The sequence below is a fragment of the Idiotropiscis lumnitzeri genome, unplaced genomic scaffold (assembly GCF_059441095.1).
Source record: "Idiotropiscis lumnitzeri isolate Australia: NSW breed Sydney's pygmy pipehorse unplaced genomic scaffold, RoL_Ilum_1.0 HiC_scaffold_23, whole genome shotgun sequence".
Lineage (NCBI taxonomy): Eukaryota > Metazoa > Chordata > Actinopteri > Syngnathiformes > Syngnathidae > Idiotropiscis > Idiotropiscis lumnitzeri.
In genome coordinates, this window is record NW_028283561.1 from 4,367,224 (window position 1) to 4,387,278 (window position 20,055).

Genomic DNA, 20,055 nt, shown 5'->3' on the forward strand with positions numbered 1-20,055 from the left:
ATGTAAATTTCCACCTTTATATAGTGTAGAAAGACATCCTGAAGCCTGGGCAGTCATTAATTTGATTGTCCAATATTTCCCTTATGAGATAATGCCTCTCATAGCAAATGTGTACAGCGCGAGCTGAAAATGCATTTACAGCACTAAAAAACCAAACTTTTATAATAGCTAAACCAAACGTTTCCAATGTACATTTCCACCTTTATATAGTGTAGAAAGGCATCCTGAAGCCTGGAAAGTCATTAATTTGATTGTCCAGTATTTCCTTCATGAGATATTGCAACACTTAGAAAAAGTGTACAGCGCCAGCAGACAATGAATTTTCAGCACTAAAAAAACGAAACTTCATTAACAGCTAAACTAAAAGTTTCCAATGTAAATTTCCACCTTTATATAGTGTAAAAAGACATCCTGAAGCCTAGGCAGCCATTAATTTGATTGTCCAATATTTCCCTTATGAGATAATGCCTCTCATAGCAAATGTGTACAGCGCGAGCTGAAAATGCATTTACAGCACTAAAAAACCAAACTTTTATAACAGCTAAACCAAACGTTTCCAATGTAAATTTCCACCTTTATATAGTGTAAAAAGACATCCTGAAGCCTGGAAAGTCATTAATTTGATTGTCCAGTATTTCCTTCATGAGATATTGCAACACTTAGAAAAAGTGTACAGCGCCAGCAGACAATGAATTTTCAGCACTAAAAAAAACGAAACTTCATTAAAAGCTAAACTAAACGTTTCCAATGTAAATTTCCACCTTTATATAGTGTAAAAAGACATCCTGAAGCCTGGGCAGTCATTAATTTGATTGTCCAATATTTCCCTTATGAGATAATGCCTCTCATTGCAAATGTGTACAGCGCGAGCTGAAAATGCATTTACAGCACGAAAAAAACAAACTTTTATAACAGCTAAACCAAACGTTTCCAATGTAAATTTCCACCTTTATAGAGTGTAAAAAGGCATCCTGAAGCCTGGGAAGTCATTAATTTGATTGTCCAGTATTTCCCTTATGAGATAATGCCTCACATAGCAAATGTGTACAGTGCGAGCTGAAAATGCATTTTAAGCACTAAAAAACCAAACTTTTATAACAGCTAAACCAAACGTTTCCAATGTAAATTTCCACCTTTATATAGTGTAAAAAGACATCCTGAAGCCTGGGCAGTCATTAATTTGATTGTCCAATATTTCCCTTATGAGATAATGCCTCTCATAGCAAATGTGTACAGTGCGAGCTGAAAATGCATTTACAGCACTAAAAAACCAAACTTTTATAACAGCTAAACCGAACGTTTCAAATGTAAATTTCCACCTTTATATAGTGTAGAAAGGCATCCTGAAGCCTGGAAAGTCATTAATTTGATTGTCCAGTATTTCCTTCATGAGATATTGCAACACTTAGAAAAAGTGTACAGCGCCAGCAGACAATGAATTTTCAGCACTAAAAAAACGAAACTTCATTAACAGCTAAACCAAACGTTTCCAATGTAAATTTCCACATTTATAGAGTGTAAAAAGGCATCCTGAAGCCTGGGAAGTCACTAATTTGATTGTCCAGTATTTCCCTTATGAGATAATGCCTCACATAGCAAATGTGTACAGTGCGAGCTGAAAATGCATTTTCAGCACTAAAAAACCAAACTTTTATAACAGCTAAACCAAACGTTTCCAATGTAAATTTCCACCTTTATATAGTGTAAAAAGACATCCTGAAGCCTGGGCAGTCATTAATTTGATTGTCCAGTATTTCCCTTATGAGATAATGCCTCACATAGCAAATGTGTACAGCGTGAGCTGAAAATGCATTTACAGCACTAAAAAACCAAACTTTTATAACAGCTAAACCAAACGTTTCCAATGTAAATTTCCACCTTTATATAGTGTAGAAAGGCATCCTGAAGCCTGGAAAGTCATTGATTTGATTGTCCAGTATTTCCTTCATGAGGTATTGCAACACTTAGAAAAAGTGTACAGCGCCAGCAGACAATGATTTCAGCACTAAAAAAAACGAAACTTCATTAACAGCTAAACTAAACGTTTCCAATGTAAATTTCCACCTTTATATAGAGTAAAAAGACATCCTGAAGCCTGGGCAGCCATTAATTTGATTGTCCAATATTTCCCTTATGAGATAATGCCTCTCATAGCAAATGTGTACAGCGCGAGCTGAAAATGCATTTACAGCACTAAAAAACCAAACTTTTATAACAGCTAAACCAAACGTTTCCAATGTAAATTTCCACCTTTATATAGTGTAGAAAGACATCCTGAAGCCTGGGCAGTCATTAATTTGATTGTCCAATATTTCCCTTATGAGATAATGCCTCTCATAGCAAATGTGTACAGCGCGAGCTGAAAATGCATTTACAGCACTAAAAAACCAAACTTTTATAACAGCTAAACCAAACGTTTCCAATGTAAATTTCCACCTTTATATAGTGTTGAAAGGCATCCTGAAGCCTGGAAAGTCATTAATTTGATTGTCCAGTATTTCCTTCATGAGATATTGCAACACTTAGAAAAAGTGTACAGCGCCAGCAGACAATGAATTTTCAGCACTAAAAAAACGAAACTTCATTAACAGCTAAACCAAACGTTTCCAATGTAAATTTCCACATTTATAGAGTGTAAAAAGGCATCCTGAAGCCTGGGAAGTCATTAATTTGATTGTCCAGTATTTCCCTTATGAGATAATGCCTCACATAGCAAATGTGTACAGTGCGAGCTGAAAATGCATTTTCAGCACTAAAAAAACAAACTTTTATAACAGCTAAACCAAACGTTTCCAATGTAAATTTCCACCTTTATATAGTGTAAAAAGACATCCTGAAGCCTGGGCAGTCATTAATTTGATTGTCCAGTATTTCCCTTATGAGATAATGCCTCACATAGCAAATGTGTACAGCGCGAGCTGAAAATGCATTTACAGCACTAAAAAACCAAACATTTATAACAGCTAAACCAAACGTTTCCAATGTAAATTTCCACCTTTATATAGTGTAAAAAGACATCCTGAAGCCTGGGCAGTCATTAATTTGATTGTCCAATATTTCCCTTATGAGATAATGCCTCTCATAGCAAATGTGTACAGCGCGAGCTGAAAATGCTTTTACAGCACTAAAAAACCAAACTTTTATAACAGCTAAACCAAACGTTTCCAATGTAAATTTCCACCTTTATATAGTGTAAAAAGACATCCTGAAGCCTGGGCAGTCATTAATTTGATTGTCCAATATTTCCCTTATGAGATAATGCCTCTCATAGCAAATGTGTACAGCGCGAGCTGAAAATGTATTTACAGCACTAAAAAAACAAACTTTTATAACAGCTAAACCAAACGTTTCCAATGTAAATTTCCACCTTTATATAGTGTAGAAAGGCATCCTGAAGCCTGGAAAGTCATTAATTTGATTGTCCAGTATTTCCTTCATGAGATATTGCAACACTTAGAAAAAGTGTACAGCGCCAGCAGACAATGAATTTTCAGCACTAAAAAAACGAAACTTCATTAACAGCTAAACTAAACGTTTCCAATGTATATTTCCACCTTTATATAGTGTAAAAAGACATCCTGAAGCCTGGGCAGTCATTAATTTGATTGTCCAATATTTCCCTTATGAGATAAGGCCTCTCATAGCAAATGTGTACAGCGCGAGCTGAAAATGCATTTACAGCACTAAAAAACCAAACTTTTATAACAGCTAAACCAAACGTTTCAAATGTAAATTTCCACCTTTATATAGTGTAGAAAGGCATCCTGAAGCCTGGAAAGTCATTAATTTGATTGTCCAGTATTTCCTTCATGAGATATTGCAACACTTAGAAAAAGTGTACAGCGCCAGCAGACAATGAATTTTCAGCACTAAAAAAACGAAACTTCATTAACAGCTAAACCAAACGTTTCCAATGTAAATTTCCACATTTATAGAGTGTAAAAAGGCATCCTGAAGCCTGGGAAGTCATTAATTTGATTGTCCAGTATTTCCCTTATGAGATAATGCCTCACATAGCAAATGTGTACAGTGCGAGCTGAAAATGCATTTTCAGCACTAAAAAACCAAACTTTTATAACAGCTAAACCAAACGTTTCCAATGTAAATTTCCACCTTTATATAGTGTAAAAAGACATCCTGAAGCCTGGGCAGTCATTAATTTGATTGTCCAATATTTCCCTTTTGAGATAATGCCTCTCATAGCAAATGTGTACAGCGCGAGCTGAAAATGCATTTACAGCACTAAAAAACCAAACTTTTATAACAGCTAAACCAAACGTTTCCAATGTACATTTCCACCTTTATATAGTGTAGAAAGGCATCCTGAAGCCTGGAAAGTCATTTATTTGATTGTCCAGTATTTCCTTCATGAGATATTGCAACACTTAGAAAAAGTGTACAGCGCCAGCAGACAATGAATTTTCAGCACTAAAAAAACGAAACTTCATTAACAGCTAAACTAAACGTTTCCAATGTAAATTTCCACCCTTATATGGTGTAAAAAGACATCCTGAAGCCTGGGCAGTCATTAATTTGATTGTCCAATATTTCCCTTATGAGATAATGCCTCTCATAGCAAATGTGTACAGCGCGAGCTGAAAATGCATTTACAGCACTAAAAAACCAAACTTTTCTAACAGCTAAACCAAACGTTTCCAATGTAAATTTCCACCTTTATATAGTGTAGAAAGGCATCCTGAAGCCTGGAAAGTCATTAATTTGATTGTCCAGTATTTCCTTCATGAGATATTGCAACACTTAGAAAAAGTGTACAGCGCCAGCAGACAATGAATTTTCAGCACTAAAAAAACGAAACTTCATTCACAGCTAAACTAAACGTTTCCAATGTAAATTTCCACCCTTATATAGTGTAAAAAAACATCCTGAAGCCTGGGCAGTCATTAATTTGATTGTCCAATATTTCCCTTATGAGATAATGCCTCTCATAGCAAATGTGTACAGCGCGAGCTGAAAATGCATTTACAGCACTAAAAAAACCAAACTTTTATAACAGCTAAACCAAACGTTTCCAATGTAAATTTCCACCTTTATATAGTGTAAAAAGACATCCTGAAGCCTGGGCAGTCATTAATTTGATTGTCCAATATTTCCCTTATGAGATAATGCCTCTCATAGCAAATGTGTACAGCGCGAGCTGAAAATGCATTTACAGCACTAAAAAACCAAACTTTTATAACAGCTAAACCAAACGTTTCCAATGTAAATTTCCACCTTTATATAGTGTAGAAAGGCATCCTGAAGCCTGGAAAGTCATTAATTTGATTGTCCAGTATTTCCTTCATGAGATATTGCAACACTTAGAAAAAGTGTACAGCGCCAGCAGACAATGAATTTTCAGCACTAAAAAAAACGAAACTTCATTAACAGCTAAACTAAACGTTTCCAATGTAAATTTCCACCTTTATATAGTGTAAAAAGACATCCTGATGCCTGGGCAGTCATTAATTTGATTGTCCAATATTTCCCTTATGAGATAATGCCTCTCATAGCAAATGTGTACAGCGCGAGCTGAAAATGCATTTACAGCACTAAAAAAACAAACTTTTATAACAGCTAAACCAAAACTGGGTTTAGCTAGTCAGTAAAACACTCTTTATAGTGTAGCAACGTTAGTAACGCTAAATTCTTACCTAGTTTATGAGACGAGTGCTGTACTTGACTATTTTTTGTAATTTATTATTATTATTTTTTTTTAATGCTTTATAGAGCAAATTGCACCTATGACAGTTGTTATTACCACAGAAGCCATCTCAAATGGTTGCAAACTCTGAGGGTGACTTTGAACCGGAAGTCCCGCCTCAATCGTCATCTGATTGACAGCGGAATCCTGGAGCCAGAGAAGAGAAAAGAATCAGACACGAAGTTGAAGAAGCGAAAAAAAATAAACATCGAATCTTAAAGTTCTCGCAACGAGGGTGACTGTTGGGGTCTGGAGAAGTGACCGGGAGATGGGGAGCCCCGTATTTTGGTCTTGGTAAGAGGGTAACTCACTTGATGTTGACGAGGGAACCTATGCCGCTATGCTATATACCGACGTGAGAAAACTACGGCCTGGGGGCCACATGCGGCCCGTTAAACGTTTTAATCCGGCCCGCCGAATTTGAAAAAAAAAAAAATAAACCTTGTTAATGTTTTATTTTCAAAATAGTGTGGTTTTTCAAAGACAAGCTTTTGTTCACTTTCATTTAAAATTAAATGTATTTTTTTTCTCAGATGAGATGAGGTTACCAAAACACTCCATCCATCTGCTCCTGGTCCAGCCCCTCTGTCAAATTTTAGAACCCATTGTGGCCCGCCAATAAAAAAGTTTTCCCACCCCTGCTATATACTATAAACTATGTTAATGTCATCAGGCCATTATAGAGTATTTCTTCTGACATTTTGAAGGAGAAATAATACTCAACGTTTTATTTTTTTATGATGTTTGAGGCATTCTGACTGAAATACAGTTAAATTGAGGTTACCAGTAGTCATTTCCATTACCTGTAAATGTAAATTAGAATGTAACTTACTACAGTGAACCCTCGGTTATCGCGGTTAATGGGGACCGAGACCACCCGCGAAAACTGAAAATCCGCGAAGTAGCGGCGCACCTTCAAAAATGCTTAAAAAAATAAATAAATAAAATAATATATATATATATATATATATATATATATATATATATATACGGGTAGAGAGAGAGAGGGTGAAATTCATGTTATAACAAAAAAAAAAAATTATTAAAACATTTTTTTATTCCCCAGCCATTATTTTTGTATTTATTCAATTACTTCTTTTTGTATTTATTTAATTACTTCGACTTTTACCTGCTGGTACGCCGTCCGGTGTGCCCTGGCATTCTTCATTTATTTATTCATTTATTCATTCATAACTGACAGCCTCGCGCTCCGCTCATGCCCGGGCGGAAGGTGTTCCTCTTCGGCTTAACAACCACGCACGCCGGCCGGTCTCCTCCGGAGCTCTCGCACGGTCCCGAACGGAGCGAAATGTCGCCCCGCTAGTGCCCGGGCGGAAGTTGTTCCTCTTCGGCTTAACTGCCACGCACGCTGGCCGGAGCTCTGGTACGGTCCGAACCGCGCGAAACGTCGCCCCAAATCGTGCCCGGGGGAACGTGCTCTTCTTTGTCCACTCTCCTCTTCGCCCACGTTCTTCTTCGGCGCACGCCGGCCGTCTAACCACTCCAGCGCCCCGTCGTGCCGCTCGGCGAAACTACAATGCCCCCGAATATTTTTTAGACCCGCGAAGCACTGAACCCGCGAAAGGTGAACCGCGAAGTAGCGAGGGTTCACTGTATTGCAGCCAGATACCTATAAAATGTCATTTAATTTGCACTGTTTTGATCGCCACTGTTTTGCTCATTGAACAACAAATGAAAAGATGAATCATACACAGTGTTTGTAAAGATAATTGTCAATGTTTTATTAAATGAAATTCCAATGTAAAATTGTGTAATATTGTGTTATATAATGGGTCTACAACATACATTTCTCACAGACAAGTAGAGCTTTTTCTCATGAAATGTGTTGAAAAAAAACTAACATTTGAACATTGTTTTGCGTTACAACATCCGTGTTTACTGGTCATAAATTATTAACTTAAGTTTAATATACACTACACGAGCTGGGTAGCCACCACGCCTCAACCACCATAACAAGTTCGCTAACCCTTTAAGTCGAACGAGGTAGCTAACATATCGGGTTCAATTTGTACCAAAAATATGCTGTTGTGCCTTGTGTCTCTGTATATGTCGTCATGACGTGTCATTTGACAAAGCCTTGTGTCGATGTTAGTTGTCGATGTAACAGTCTATGTTAGATGTCAATGTATGTCTATGTTAGATCTCAATGTGTCGATGTTAGATGTCAATCTATGTGTCTATATTAGATGTGTTTATGTTAGATGTCTATGTAAATGTTTGTTAGATGTCGATGTGTGTAAGATGTCTATGTAAAGGTTGGTTAGATGTCGATGTCTATGTAAATGTTTATGATGGATGTCGATGTGTCTGTTAGATGTCCGTGTTTGTTAGATGTGATTGTAATGGTTTATGTTATAGACGTCAATGTAAGTGTCAATGTTAGATGCCCATGCATGTTTGTTAGATGTCGATATATGTGTCATTGTTACATTTCAACGTAAATGTTGTTCGTGCAAGTTTCCAGTCCTCCAGCCACGTGACATCATGCGCGTCAAAGTGATAACTCGTACATTTCACGGAGGGAAAAAAAACAGACACCATTGGTAGTTTTGACCGGGAAAAAAAAATCATTTATTTTTTTCGAACACCTCATGTCTCTTTCAGCGTAAGAATAAACATGACACGACCAAAATAAAATATAACAACACAGGCAAATATTTAAGGAGCACTCAAGAGATACACTTCAGCTCATTTAATCCCACCTATTTTTACTAACGCAAACCCTTCAATTCTAGCGCCCACAGAATAGTGTGCTATAATGCTATAAAAATATGGAGCCTTTACCTGACAGCGTTTGAATATAACTGAATTCCCGTTGCTCACGAAAAACTGAGAAACTAAGAACAAACATTTCAAGCACAAGCTTGACTTGACTTCAACAGTTCTATTTTTTCTTTTGTGACAGCTCAGACATCAAAATAATGCTTTCCTTCTATAAAATAAAAACAGCATGACAAAAGGTGCTGAAATAAACTATATACGGAAGTGCGTGAGTGACAGTGTGTGCATGTGTTTTTGCAACGCATGTGTACACCCCGCCATACAAATTACACAATTCGTTGGGTATGTGGTATACACTAAAACAATTGCCTTGGAGCAAGTGAACACAACACGTCTCACACTGTATACATGCTGTAGAAGGGCTGGGCGATATGACCTCAAATCAATATCGCGAGAAATCGAGCAATTTTACCTCGATAACGATAAATGCACGATAAATTCCCACGTGGACTAAAATCAAAATAAATGCAGGAATTGCATATTGACTGTTTTTTTTATTGACCAACTGGTACACTTTACTTTCAATGAAAAATAAAAGTACAAAAATCATTTGTATGAACATTCCAAATAGCTTGCAGGGTTCGCGGTTAACTTTAAAAACTGCTTGCCCATAGGGCAAGTGCCACTAAAATTTGCCTTGCCCGAGTGGCCAAATTACTTGCCCGACTTGGGCAAGTGACAATTTTTTTTCTCTAAGAATAAAATGTTTATGGTTGTAAAATGTGCGCCACAAATGTAAATAAACATATAATCTGATAAGCATAAATTAATCTTGTTTTCATCGTCAACCATGAAACCCTACTCACAAGAGCAAATGTATCATCCTGTGCAGTTATTGAAAATGTTAATTGTAGTTTTAATAATTAACAAATCTGCATGTTAAATTGGGAAAATGATATTACAGCAATCCAGATGATCAATTTTAAGTCCAGGAGAGCGTATTAATTGAGGAATCACATGAGTAAATTATGAGTGTGGCAAATTTGTGTATTCCTTTAAGACCAGTGCCTGTGGTGCTGCCTCCATAAGTTTCATAGCATATACAGAACACAGTCACTGACACTATGTCAGGTCACATCATGGAGCTAATGAATTAACAGCCAATAATCAAATATTACTCCCTTCCTTACTCACAACTGAATTGTCTACTTAAAAATATTCGAGCTATTTTAGTCATGTCAGAGGAATCCGAAATGTTCGGATTTGAACGAACTCGTCGCCAATTTTCGGCCAAAATATCGTAGGTTTTTGTTGTGTTTTTCAAACTTCAAATGAGGATGCTACGACAGCGAGTTCCAATACTGCGGGATTTATTGACGTCCACTTTAACTCGACATTCACTGAACTAACTGATCCCCGTAGCGCCCGCCCATTGCCCCCGATAAGGCCAATGGACCATACCAAAACATAAGGGGTTGTCTGGGTTAAACCATCACCATACAGTGCACACAAACAGATCACACCACCGTTTTCGTCAAAATTAAAGATATTTGGCTGCTTTAAAAAATGCTTGCCCGGTCGGGCAAGTTGCCCATAATTTTACCTTGCCCGTGGCCAAATTTCACTTGCCCCGGGCAATCGGGAAGCGGTTAACCGCGAACCCTGAGCTTGCTTTGCATGACTTGAACAATGTCACAAAGAAAAAGGGTACCTCTTGCGAAATCTTTTTCTGCAAATAGATTGCGCCAAAATGCTCTCATGATGTAAATAATGGCAAATAAAAAAACGCTAAATAAAATGAAAGAAAATGTCAATGCAAGCCAAATAAACAAGTGGGTATTATCGGGGAAAATGTGCCGTCTCGAGTACTCTGCTGCGCAGTCGCCACTTGTCATCTATGTAATGCACAGTTAGGCTCAATCAGGGATCCATGTTGCGACCCGACCACAAGTCGGATGTAGATGCAAAATGCTTGACATGTCTAAGCTCCCGGCCCGATGTAGTCCATATCGGGAAATACGGCTTTCATGAAGCGTTTAAATCCTGTGCGCGCCACGTAACTAGAGGAGCTTTATCTTTAGCTATGTGCTAGGCTATCGCGTCCACCTCTGAGACGTTCTCTCGTATGGTGTCGCCTCCGTTCATGGGCTGTTGTCACTTATCGAACCTTGCTTCTCACTTTGAACTTTCAGCACAGCATGGTTGTGTTGTGGGTGGTGAGAAAGCTTCTGGATTTGAATCGCCAGCAACGAGAGCGACAGACGGGTGGAGTCACATGACTAGAGGCGCTGTAGCGGTCTTAAAGGGGCATGAACATTGCCGCAGACAAAAGGCTTTTCTTTTTTTATTCATCGAATTTACCGACATGGGCAAAATGATTTCGGTCATTGTAATAAATTTCGGTAACGGTAAATTTTCGGTTTATCGCCCAGCCCTATGCTGTAGCATGGCTTTTTTTGCCGTGGGTGTCAAATATTTTACTTTGTTTTCAGAGTGCTTACAGACCTCTTGGTTTTGCCTCAAAATAATTGTCTGCAAAGCAGTCTGTGCCATCCGCATCATTGATGTGCAGGAGTAGCTTGTTGGTAATAAATAGCTGCAAGAAGTCCGCTGTTTGCCGCAGCATCCAGTGGTCCAGCGCTCGCAGTGAAAGTCTTGTCTGGCAGCCCGAACCATCCCCAAACATTTCGAGATGCACGCCCACTAAATTCCAGAAATATAAACATGGACAAACTTGACATTCTTCCAGATTCTGTCTCTTTGCATTGTTTTGAAGTTACTCCTGCAACTTTTCCACTTCTTCGATCCTCCCCATTGTCTGAAAAAGAAGTGTATATTTTGATTTGAAATAATGACCTCAACATACCAATACATTTGTTTATCATCTGAACTGGATTATTTTGAAACAACATTTGGGTTGGACATCTGGGATTTGTTGTTGTGTATATTCAGAGTAATCCTTTTCTTGTATATAGCTAAAGCAATAGTCGCTGGCCTTGAAAATGGGTACAAGACTTGACCAAATTAAGATGCCATAAGGTCTAATTTGCCCCTTCTCTACCACAACTGATTTAGAGGCCATTAGTAACAGATTTGAGAAGACCACTTTTAAAGATATGAAGCCAGAGCTCGGCACCGGACCCATTTTAATTATTTATTATAATTTTAATGTATTATTGAGCAAATGACACAATATGTCAGTAGTGATTACCACAGAAGTCATGTCAAAATAGTGCAAATTCTGAGGTCGACTTCAAATCAGACAGGCGGAGACGAGCGCCAGAGAAGAGATGAGAATCAGAAGAGATGTTGAAGAAGCTAATAACAAAAAAAACAAAAAAACACATCAAATCTCCATGTAGTAGCAACGGGGATGGCTCATGGGGTCAGGAGAAGTGAGCGGGAGATGGGGAGTATGAGGTGCCGTTGGGGACAAAAATCAGGAATCGCTTCACACTTCTGAAATGTACTCTTACACACCAGTGAAATTGTTGTTGCTCATGCATACTTATGAAACGCTATCATACATACGAGTGAAACGCTCTCATACACACTAGTGAAATAGTTGTTGCTCATACACTCGTCAAATGCGCTCATACACATAGGTGAAACATTCTCATACACACCAGTGAAAGGCGCTCAGGCACAATTGTGAAATTATTGTTATTCATAAATACAACTGAAACATGCTCATGCCCATACACGAGTGAAATGCTTTCATACAAACACCCACACTGTTGAAAATGCTGTCATGAACACAAGATCGCTTACAAATACTAAAATGTAAAAATTAATCATTTATTTAGCAGGGATGCATGGTGGGCGACTTGTTAGCACGATGGTCTCACAATGCAGAGGTCGCGGGATTGATTCCGGCTTTCCTGTTTGGAGTTTGCATGTTTCCCACACGCCTGCGTGGGTTCTCCGGTTTCCTCCCACATTCCAAACACATGCATGGCAGGTTGTTTGGACACCCTAAATTGGTGTGAGTGTGAGCGCGGATGGTTGTTTGTCTTTGTGTGACCTGCGATTGGCTGGCAACCAGTTTAGGGTGTACCCCACCTACTGCCCCAAGATAGCTGGGATAGGCTCCAGCACCCCCCGCAACCCTTGTGAGGAGAAGCCGTACAGATAATGGATGGTGGGATGGCATTCATAATGGACGGCCGCCACGGTGGGCGACTTGTGAGCACGATGGTCTCACAATGCAGAGGTTGTGGGATCGATTCCGGCTCCGGCCTTCCTGTGTAGAGTTTGCATGTTCTCCCAAGCCTGCGTAGTTTTCTCTGAGTTCGCCAGTTTCCTCGCACATTGCAAAAACATGCATCCATTTACTCTGATGCCAATGTTTTCTGTACCTTATGGCAGATTTTTCTCTTTGCCGAAGACTATTAGCACTTGTAGAGCGAGGACCTGTGCCACAGTCGTCAACTGCACCCTAAAATCTGATCATTTTGTATTTTAGACATTACACACTACACAGTTAAAGATGGTCCAAAAAAGAAAAATGGATTAATGTATTTCAACTTACATAATACTCTTTAAAGAGCTGACCAGCTCATTCCCAGAGGTACGTATTGGGGCGTATTGGTCGTCTTTACAGAAGACTCCAGGAGGTAACTCAGGTTTGACCTTCAGCCACAACAGAGTGTTGGGTGTGAGTGCTTCCAAGTCGTTGAGGTCGGAAGATGTCCTTGTGATAGGCCTGCTGTTTATAACTGCTTCAGCCTCACCAAGCAAGGTATATTGACTTTCTTCACCCGAAATTTGTTCTTTTACAGTGACATTCAGGATTTTTCTCACAGACCAAATAAGTCGCTCACAGCTTCCTCCGTGGTGGGAACCTGCTGGGGGATTGCTATGCCACTGAATACCTTTTTGCAGCAAGTGTTTCTCGATTTACTTAGTGTTCCATTCTTTGATTGATTTCTTCATTTCACTGTCAGCTGATCTAAAGTTGGTTCCGTTATCAGAATACATCTCTCTCACTTGTCCTCTTCTGACAAGAAATCTTCGGATTGCGTTGAGACAAGCATCTGTGTCACGTGAAGATGCAATTTCCAGATGTACGGCTCGTACAGCGAGACATGTAAAAATCACGCCGTATCTCTTTACTTGTCCTCTAACCCTACTTACTTAGAATGGACCAAAATAATCAACGCCAATTCTCTTGAAAGGCGGATCGTCAGGTAGCACTCTTCTGATGACTCTAGCAGCTCGAGGTATCCAAAACTGTTGATGCAGATTAGCCATCATGTGGTTCCTTCCAGCGTGAGCTGTAATCTCATGAATGTATCTCAGGACTAGCTTTGTGTTATGTGAATCCTTGGCAAGATGGCTTGCTGTTTTGCTGTTTCAGGCATGGCTGCGTGGCTCAACTGTCCACCAACCCTCATGACACCATCTTGAAGTACTATATTGAACTTGTAAAGTGGGCTACTTTTCTTCACCCTTTTTTGTTTTTCAAATATGGCTAAATCTTTTTTGAAACTTCGCCTTTGACAGTATTTCACAAGTTCTCTTTCTGCTTTATCCAAGTCGTCGCAGGTCAAATACTTTCCTTTGACAGTTCTCTTGAATAAATTCATCTTGCCTTCTTCACCTAATGTGATTAACTCCTTTCTATTTTCCTTTACTCTGTCAGTAAGTCTTTCAGCTTTAGAAACCAGGCTACGGCCTGCTTCAATGCTGTCCAAGACGAATAATGGTTCATCCACTGGCCCAGAGAATCTTTGGGCTACAGTGACTGAATTACATGCACTTGAGTCACTCATTTGACCTCCTGGTCATTAATTGGTAATTTGAAGTGGTTTTTGTGTTTAACTAAATTCCTGGACACTGCCTGATTTTTTTCAGAGCTGTACAACCACTAGAAAGGGTGGTTCCCACAATGTGAGTTTTGCTCAGGTGGCCCAACAATGTCACAAAAACAAGTAGGGGGGTGTGTGTGTGTTTGTATGTATAAGCTACATGTTGGGGACCAACATCGGACAGCACACCCACTGTAGGGGACCAAAATTTTTGTGGGGACCAAAAATCTGGGCCCCACAAAAAAGAGCATTGAATTCAGTGATAAGAAGCTCAGGGGGAGGTCCTGTCAAAGTTTCAGGGCTTCCCAGGAAGGTCACAAAAACAAGACGAGTGTGCTAGAAATGTGTGTGCGGAAAAATTACTCAGGATCGCTGTCTAGTGGTCGGTCCCGGTACTGCACTTACGCACACTTCACACACTCGGCTGGTCTGCGCATGTGCAGGACAGTCTGCTTTATGTCAGGCAGCCACCCTCCCCTCCCCCACAGCCCAACCCGAAAAATTGAGATGTTAGTTAAGTATTTATTCCTATTATTGAGTGAGATTACATATTTTTACTTGGCAGCTGGCACAACAGCTAAGCTTGGAGCACAGTTATTGCAAAATAAAATAAATAAACAGTAACAACAATAACGATTGTTAATATTGTTATACTTTATAGCGTAACCTATTTATACTAATTTTCTGTATGCAATTTCAAGTGCAACTAATATAGTTGTGCATATAGATAGCCACCAAACTCCATACATTAGATAAAAATAAGAGCCACGATGTTAACCAATTAACAGTTCAAGAAAAAAGCAGACATCCAAGAACTTGCTTTGTTACTTTTGCGTGGCCAGAACTACAAACCCCAAAGCAGAGCAAACCCAAAACATCAGAGAAAGTACAATACTTTTGTCAAGGAGTGGTGCTGCTGCTTTGCGATCGCTGCCACCATAGTGAACGCGCTCCCACATTCGTGCACATGCCACACACCTGTTTTCCACGTCCTGTCAGTCCACTCCGTCGGTCCGCATTTATTTCGTTGGTCAGCCATCACGGTTGGGTGCGCACTAGATCGCTGTTAAACCATCTTCTACGCCACAGTCCTCGTGTTCAACAAACATTTCTCCCGAATTCGCCTACCATGCACAACTCTCCACTTTCAAACCGAGCGCCGCTGTTACTTCCGGGTTTTTAGCGCCAAGCACTTGACGCTAGCGTGTGACGTCATGGCGAAATACTAGGTTTTAAAATAAAAATTTTCTTTTTTTTGTACAGTCTAAGTGCATGGGGTTATGATAGATCGAATGAGTATACCTTTATGTACTCACTAACATTTATGTTGATCATAAAATGTTGTTTTGATGAAGAAAACTGTTATTTTTTAGAATCAATTGGCTTAGGGCACTTGGGCAAACTACGGCCCGGGGGCCACTTGTGGCCCGTTAAACGTTTCAATCCAGCCCCCCAAACTTGAAAAAAATTAAATGAATAAGCCTTGTTAATGGTTTATTTTCTAAATACTGTGGTTTTTCAAAGACATATATATTGTTGTAATGCTTTTGTTCACTTTCGTTTAAAATTAAATGTATTTTAGGACTCATTGTGCCCCCCCCCTCCCAATCAAAAAGTTTGCCCATCCCTGGCATAGTGGATGGGCCGAGGAGTTTAAAAGGCACACATCATGCATTTTTCAGTCAGTTTTAGCCAGGGCTTGGTATGGGGAAGACCAGCTGGTTTACATGTAATCATTAAATTTTCCCAAGTTTTATTTAAGTTAATTGGACAAAACAAAAAAAACGCAATATTCTTCTGCCAGAGAGTATGTAATATTCTTCTGCCATTTTATTGTAGAGGGCCATTTTGAGCCCCTAACAATATTATTCAACCAAGAGATCATGAGTCGTCGCCCACTTACTTTCTGAAGTCAGCTGGGATGTCACGGCTGTGACCCTCGTGAGGATAAAGTGGTTCAGATGGAAAAGTAGGACTAAGGGCTTTTTCTCAGGTTTCCATGCGCAAATCCATGTATATTAGGTTAATTGGAGACTCTAAATTCTCTACTCATCAAATGACATTCGTGACCCTGATGGATAGATAAAATAGATTATTAATCTGCCATGGGAAGTCCAAGGTGTCTGGTAGAAAGAAATGCATTCATACACTCATTACACAGTCAACCAAGCAAAGACACAAAGCCTAGGGCAGGGGCGGGCAAACTTTTTGATTGGAGGACCACAATGGGTTCTAAAATATGACAGAGGGGCCGGACCAGGAGCAGATGGATGGAGTGTTTTGGAAACCTCACCTCATCTGAGAAAAAAAATACATTTAATTTTAAATGAAAGTGAATAAAAGCATTCCAACAATAATATTTGTCTTTGAAAACCACAGTGTTTAGAAAATAAAACATTAACAAGGTTTATTCATTAAATTTTTTTCAAGTTCGGCGGCCCGGATTAAAACTTAACGGGCCGCATGTGGCCCCCGGGCCGTAGTTTGCCCTCGCCTGGCCTAGGGCATAAACACATACATGTAATATCCAATCCGCTTATTCTCACAAGGATAGCGTGCTGGAGCCTACCCAGCTGTCAACGGACAGTAGGCGGGGCACACCCTGAAGTGGTTGCCAGCCAATCGTAGGGCACGCAAAGACGAACAACCATCTGCGCTCAAACTCACTCACAAATGCAACCTCCACACAGGAAAGCTGGGTCCCGGGATCGAACCCTGCACCTTGGGACTGCGAGCCGGATGTCCTAACCAGTCTTAACTCATTAAATACCAGCCATTTTCACTGGAGCAACCCGCTCAATCCCAGCGTTTTCCTGGGTTTTGACTAATATTGCAAGGCCCACAGAATATAGTATTCTAATGCTATATAGACATGGAGCACACCCGAAGAAAGATGAGCCTCTCTTCTTTCAACAGAAAAAAAATGTTTGTTCCTATCTTTTTCCATTCTTGAGCAATCAGCATTTGAAAATAGCTAAATTTCATGAAAACTCCAATCCCTGGGGAAAAAACTGAGAAAATGAGCTTTGTAAACTGATGCATTTTGACCATAATTTGAATTTTGACACTATTATTTATGGCTTTTATGACACCTCTAACATCTAAATAATGCATGCCTTCTATAAAATAACAAAAAAAAGCACAAAAAATGTTTTTGATAAAATAAATTTATTTGCACATAACACTAAACGACTGAACTGTTGAACTATGTACAAAAATGAAATACATCAGTGTCATACATACTTTTTTTTTGTGTGATATAAAATAAAACAGTTGCCTTGATGCAAGGGCACACAACATAGTTCACACCACATTCTTGTTTCACTCCGTTTGCCTTTGCGCAAACAGACCCGACACTTTCGTTGTGGTCTGGCTTTGCTGGTCCGTGGAAAATAGGCGAGCTTGTGTTTGTCCACTGGGGTTTGTGTGAAAATAATTGTCTGGGAAGTGATTGCTGGCATCCGCGATGTGCTGCAGAAGCTCATCCGTGAGAAACAGCTGCAGGAAATCAGCTGGCTCCTCAGACTCCAAATGGGCAGCGGCATTCAGTGGTCCAGGGGTTGCTGTAAAGTCGATTTTCCTCGGTTGCCATCCAGTGTGACGCCATCCGGAACCACTGCTTCCTGATGCACAACCTGTAAATTACAGAAATATAAACAATTGGAAATATATATTTATTGCTGCATTTTATTGCTGGCGTGTGAAGTTTCATATTATAATTTACCTTTCTTTACACCAACAAGACGAGGAGGAACTTTCTTGCCGCGGGATGCACAATCTGTGAATTTTAGAAAGTATGCATGATTACCACACCATTCAGTATTGTTGTTTCCTCGTCGGGGAGGAGATGCGCTCGCGCGTAACTGCACATTTACGCGACATTTTCTGCCCGCAAGATGCATGATATGTACAATAAAAGCATGAGGGCTAAAACCACATGTTCAATGGTAACTTGCGAGCGTTTACTTCCTCGTCGGCGAGGACTTACGCTCGCGTGTAATTGTGCAATAGGCGCCCGGACGAGAAAGTCAGCGAGCAAGCTTGCGTCTAACTGCACATTTACGCGACATTTTCTGCCCGCAAGATGCATGATATGTACAATAAAAGCATGAGGGCTAAAACCACATGTTTAATGGTAACTTGCGAGCGTTTACTTCCTCGTCGGCGAGGACTTACGCTCGCGTGTAATTGTGCAATAGAGGCGGCCGGACGAGGAAGTCAGCGAGCAAGCTCGCTTCTAACTGCACATTTACGCGACATTTTCTGCCCGCAAGATGCATGATATGTACAATAAAAGCATGAGGGGTAAAACCACATGTTCAATGGTAACTTGCGAGCGCTTACCTCCTCGTTCGGGGGGATCTGGTGAGGACTCTCAGCTGCTTTGGCTATTGTCCGAAGGCAGGCGATGCAGGCCGCAAGGCACGCGCACCCTCTTTAGACGCCGTTTTGTTGTGACGACGACGAAGCGTCATCCTCTCAACCAAAGCGTCTCCATCGCCTTGATGCTTTTAGGAAGCTTTTTTTTACAAAAAAGCATTCCTCGATCGTCATTTGCTTGGAGGATTTCATTGCTAACGCTACTAATGCGACTGCTGCTAGTGCTGCCGATGCTGCTGCTACCCACGCTGCTCTCCACACTTATAAGTCCACCCCAGGATCCCGCCCCCCCATTTGTACCTCTGGCGCAGATTCAAGGCGGATCTTTTGCACCTCTGCCCCCTGCTGGGTGATTTTTACATGATTCACAATGCGGACAAGGCTGATTCTCAGTCAGAGGTTGCATCAGACCCTTATGTACACTATGACGTAAAAAAGACAGGAAACGTACTTATACGTCTTTGGTAGAGGGCGCCATTGCATTAAAAGACGTCTTTGTACGTCTAAGGGAGTAAATGAGTTGAACAAAGTACAGGGTCCTTCACCTGACTACAGATGATCTTCTGGGGACTTTATTTGGTTTTAATCACTTTTGGGGTCTGTATCTATGCACACTCCCTGGTTTTGCTACCTTCCCGGGTACCACATACACACTGCTTAGTTTCTCTGCCTTCGTGGGTACCACATACATATTGCTTGGTTTCTCTGCCTTCCTGGGTACGACATACACACTGCCTGGTTTTGCTACCTTCCTGGGTACCAGTCACACAAACGTCAGACGACTCAGCACATACCGACTGTCTCAGCACTACACACTTTCACTCCAAGGCAGTGCTGTGAACCAACTTACTGACAAGAGGTAGTATTTAGAATTTTAAAAAGTGCTTGAAAGGTTTTGTTCATGTAAAACCAACAGATTATGACATTATTATTATTATTTAAATCAGTATTAAACAGCATCAGCATAGGTTAAAGATATTATACAGACTATATACGATAAAAAAATACTAAACCACCCTTGCTTTTCCGTCATTTCTTGTATAAGTTAACACACAGATGTATAACATTTGTTTATACAAATATAACGATTAAAAAGTAGCTGATTAGAGTTTTAATTTTGTATTCATTAATCTGTAATAAAAATGGACATATTTTGGTTAATAAAATTAACAAGAAATAAAAGTAAAGGGTGTTCTAATACTTTTTTCAAGATTGTCCTAACATACATTTAATGTTTACAGTATATGTCTTCGGAAGAAGGGCAGCATTAGATTTTTTTTTTGTTCTCTCTCTTTGACTTCTGAATTTGAATTTCTGTCACAGATGTGCTTGAATTCTATTTTGGATGATTTGTGTTAAACTGCACAAATATTTGAAGAGCCATAGAATTCAAGAATCACACCAGTGCTGCTACTCCTCCGA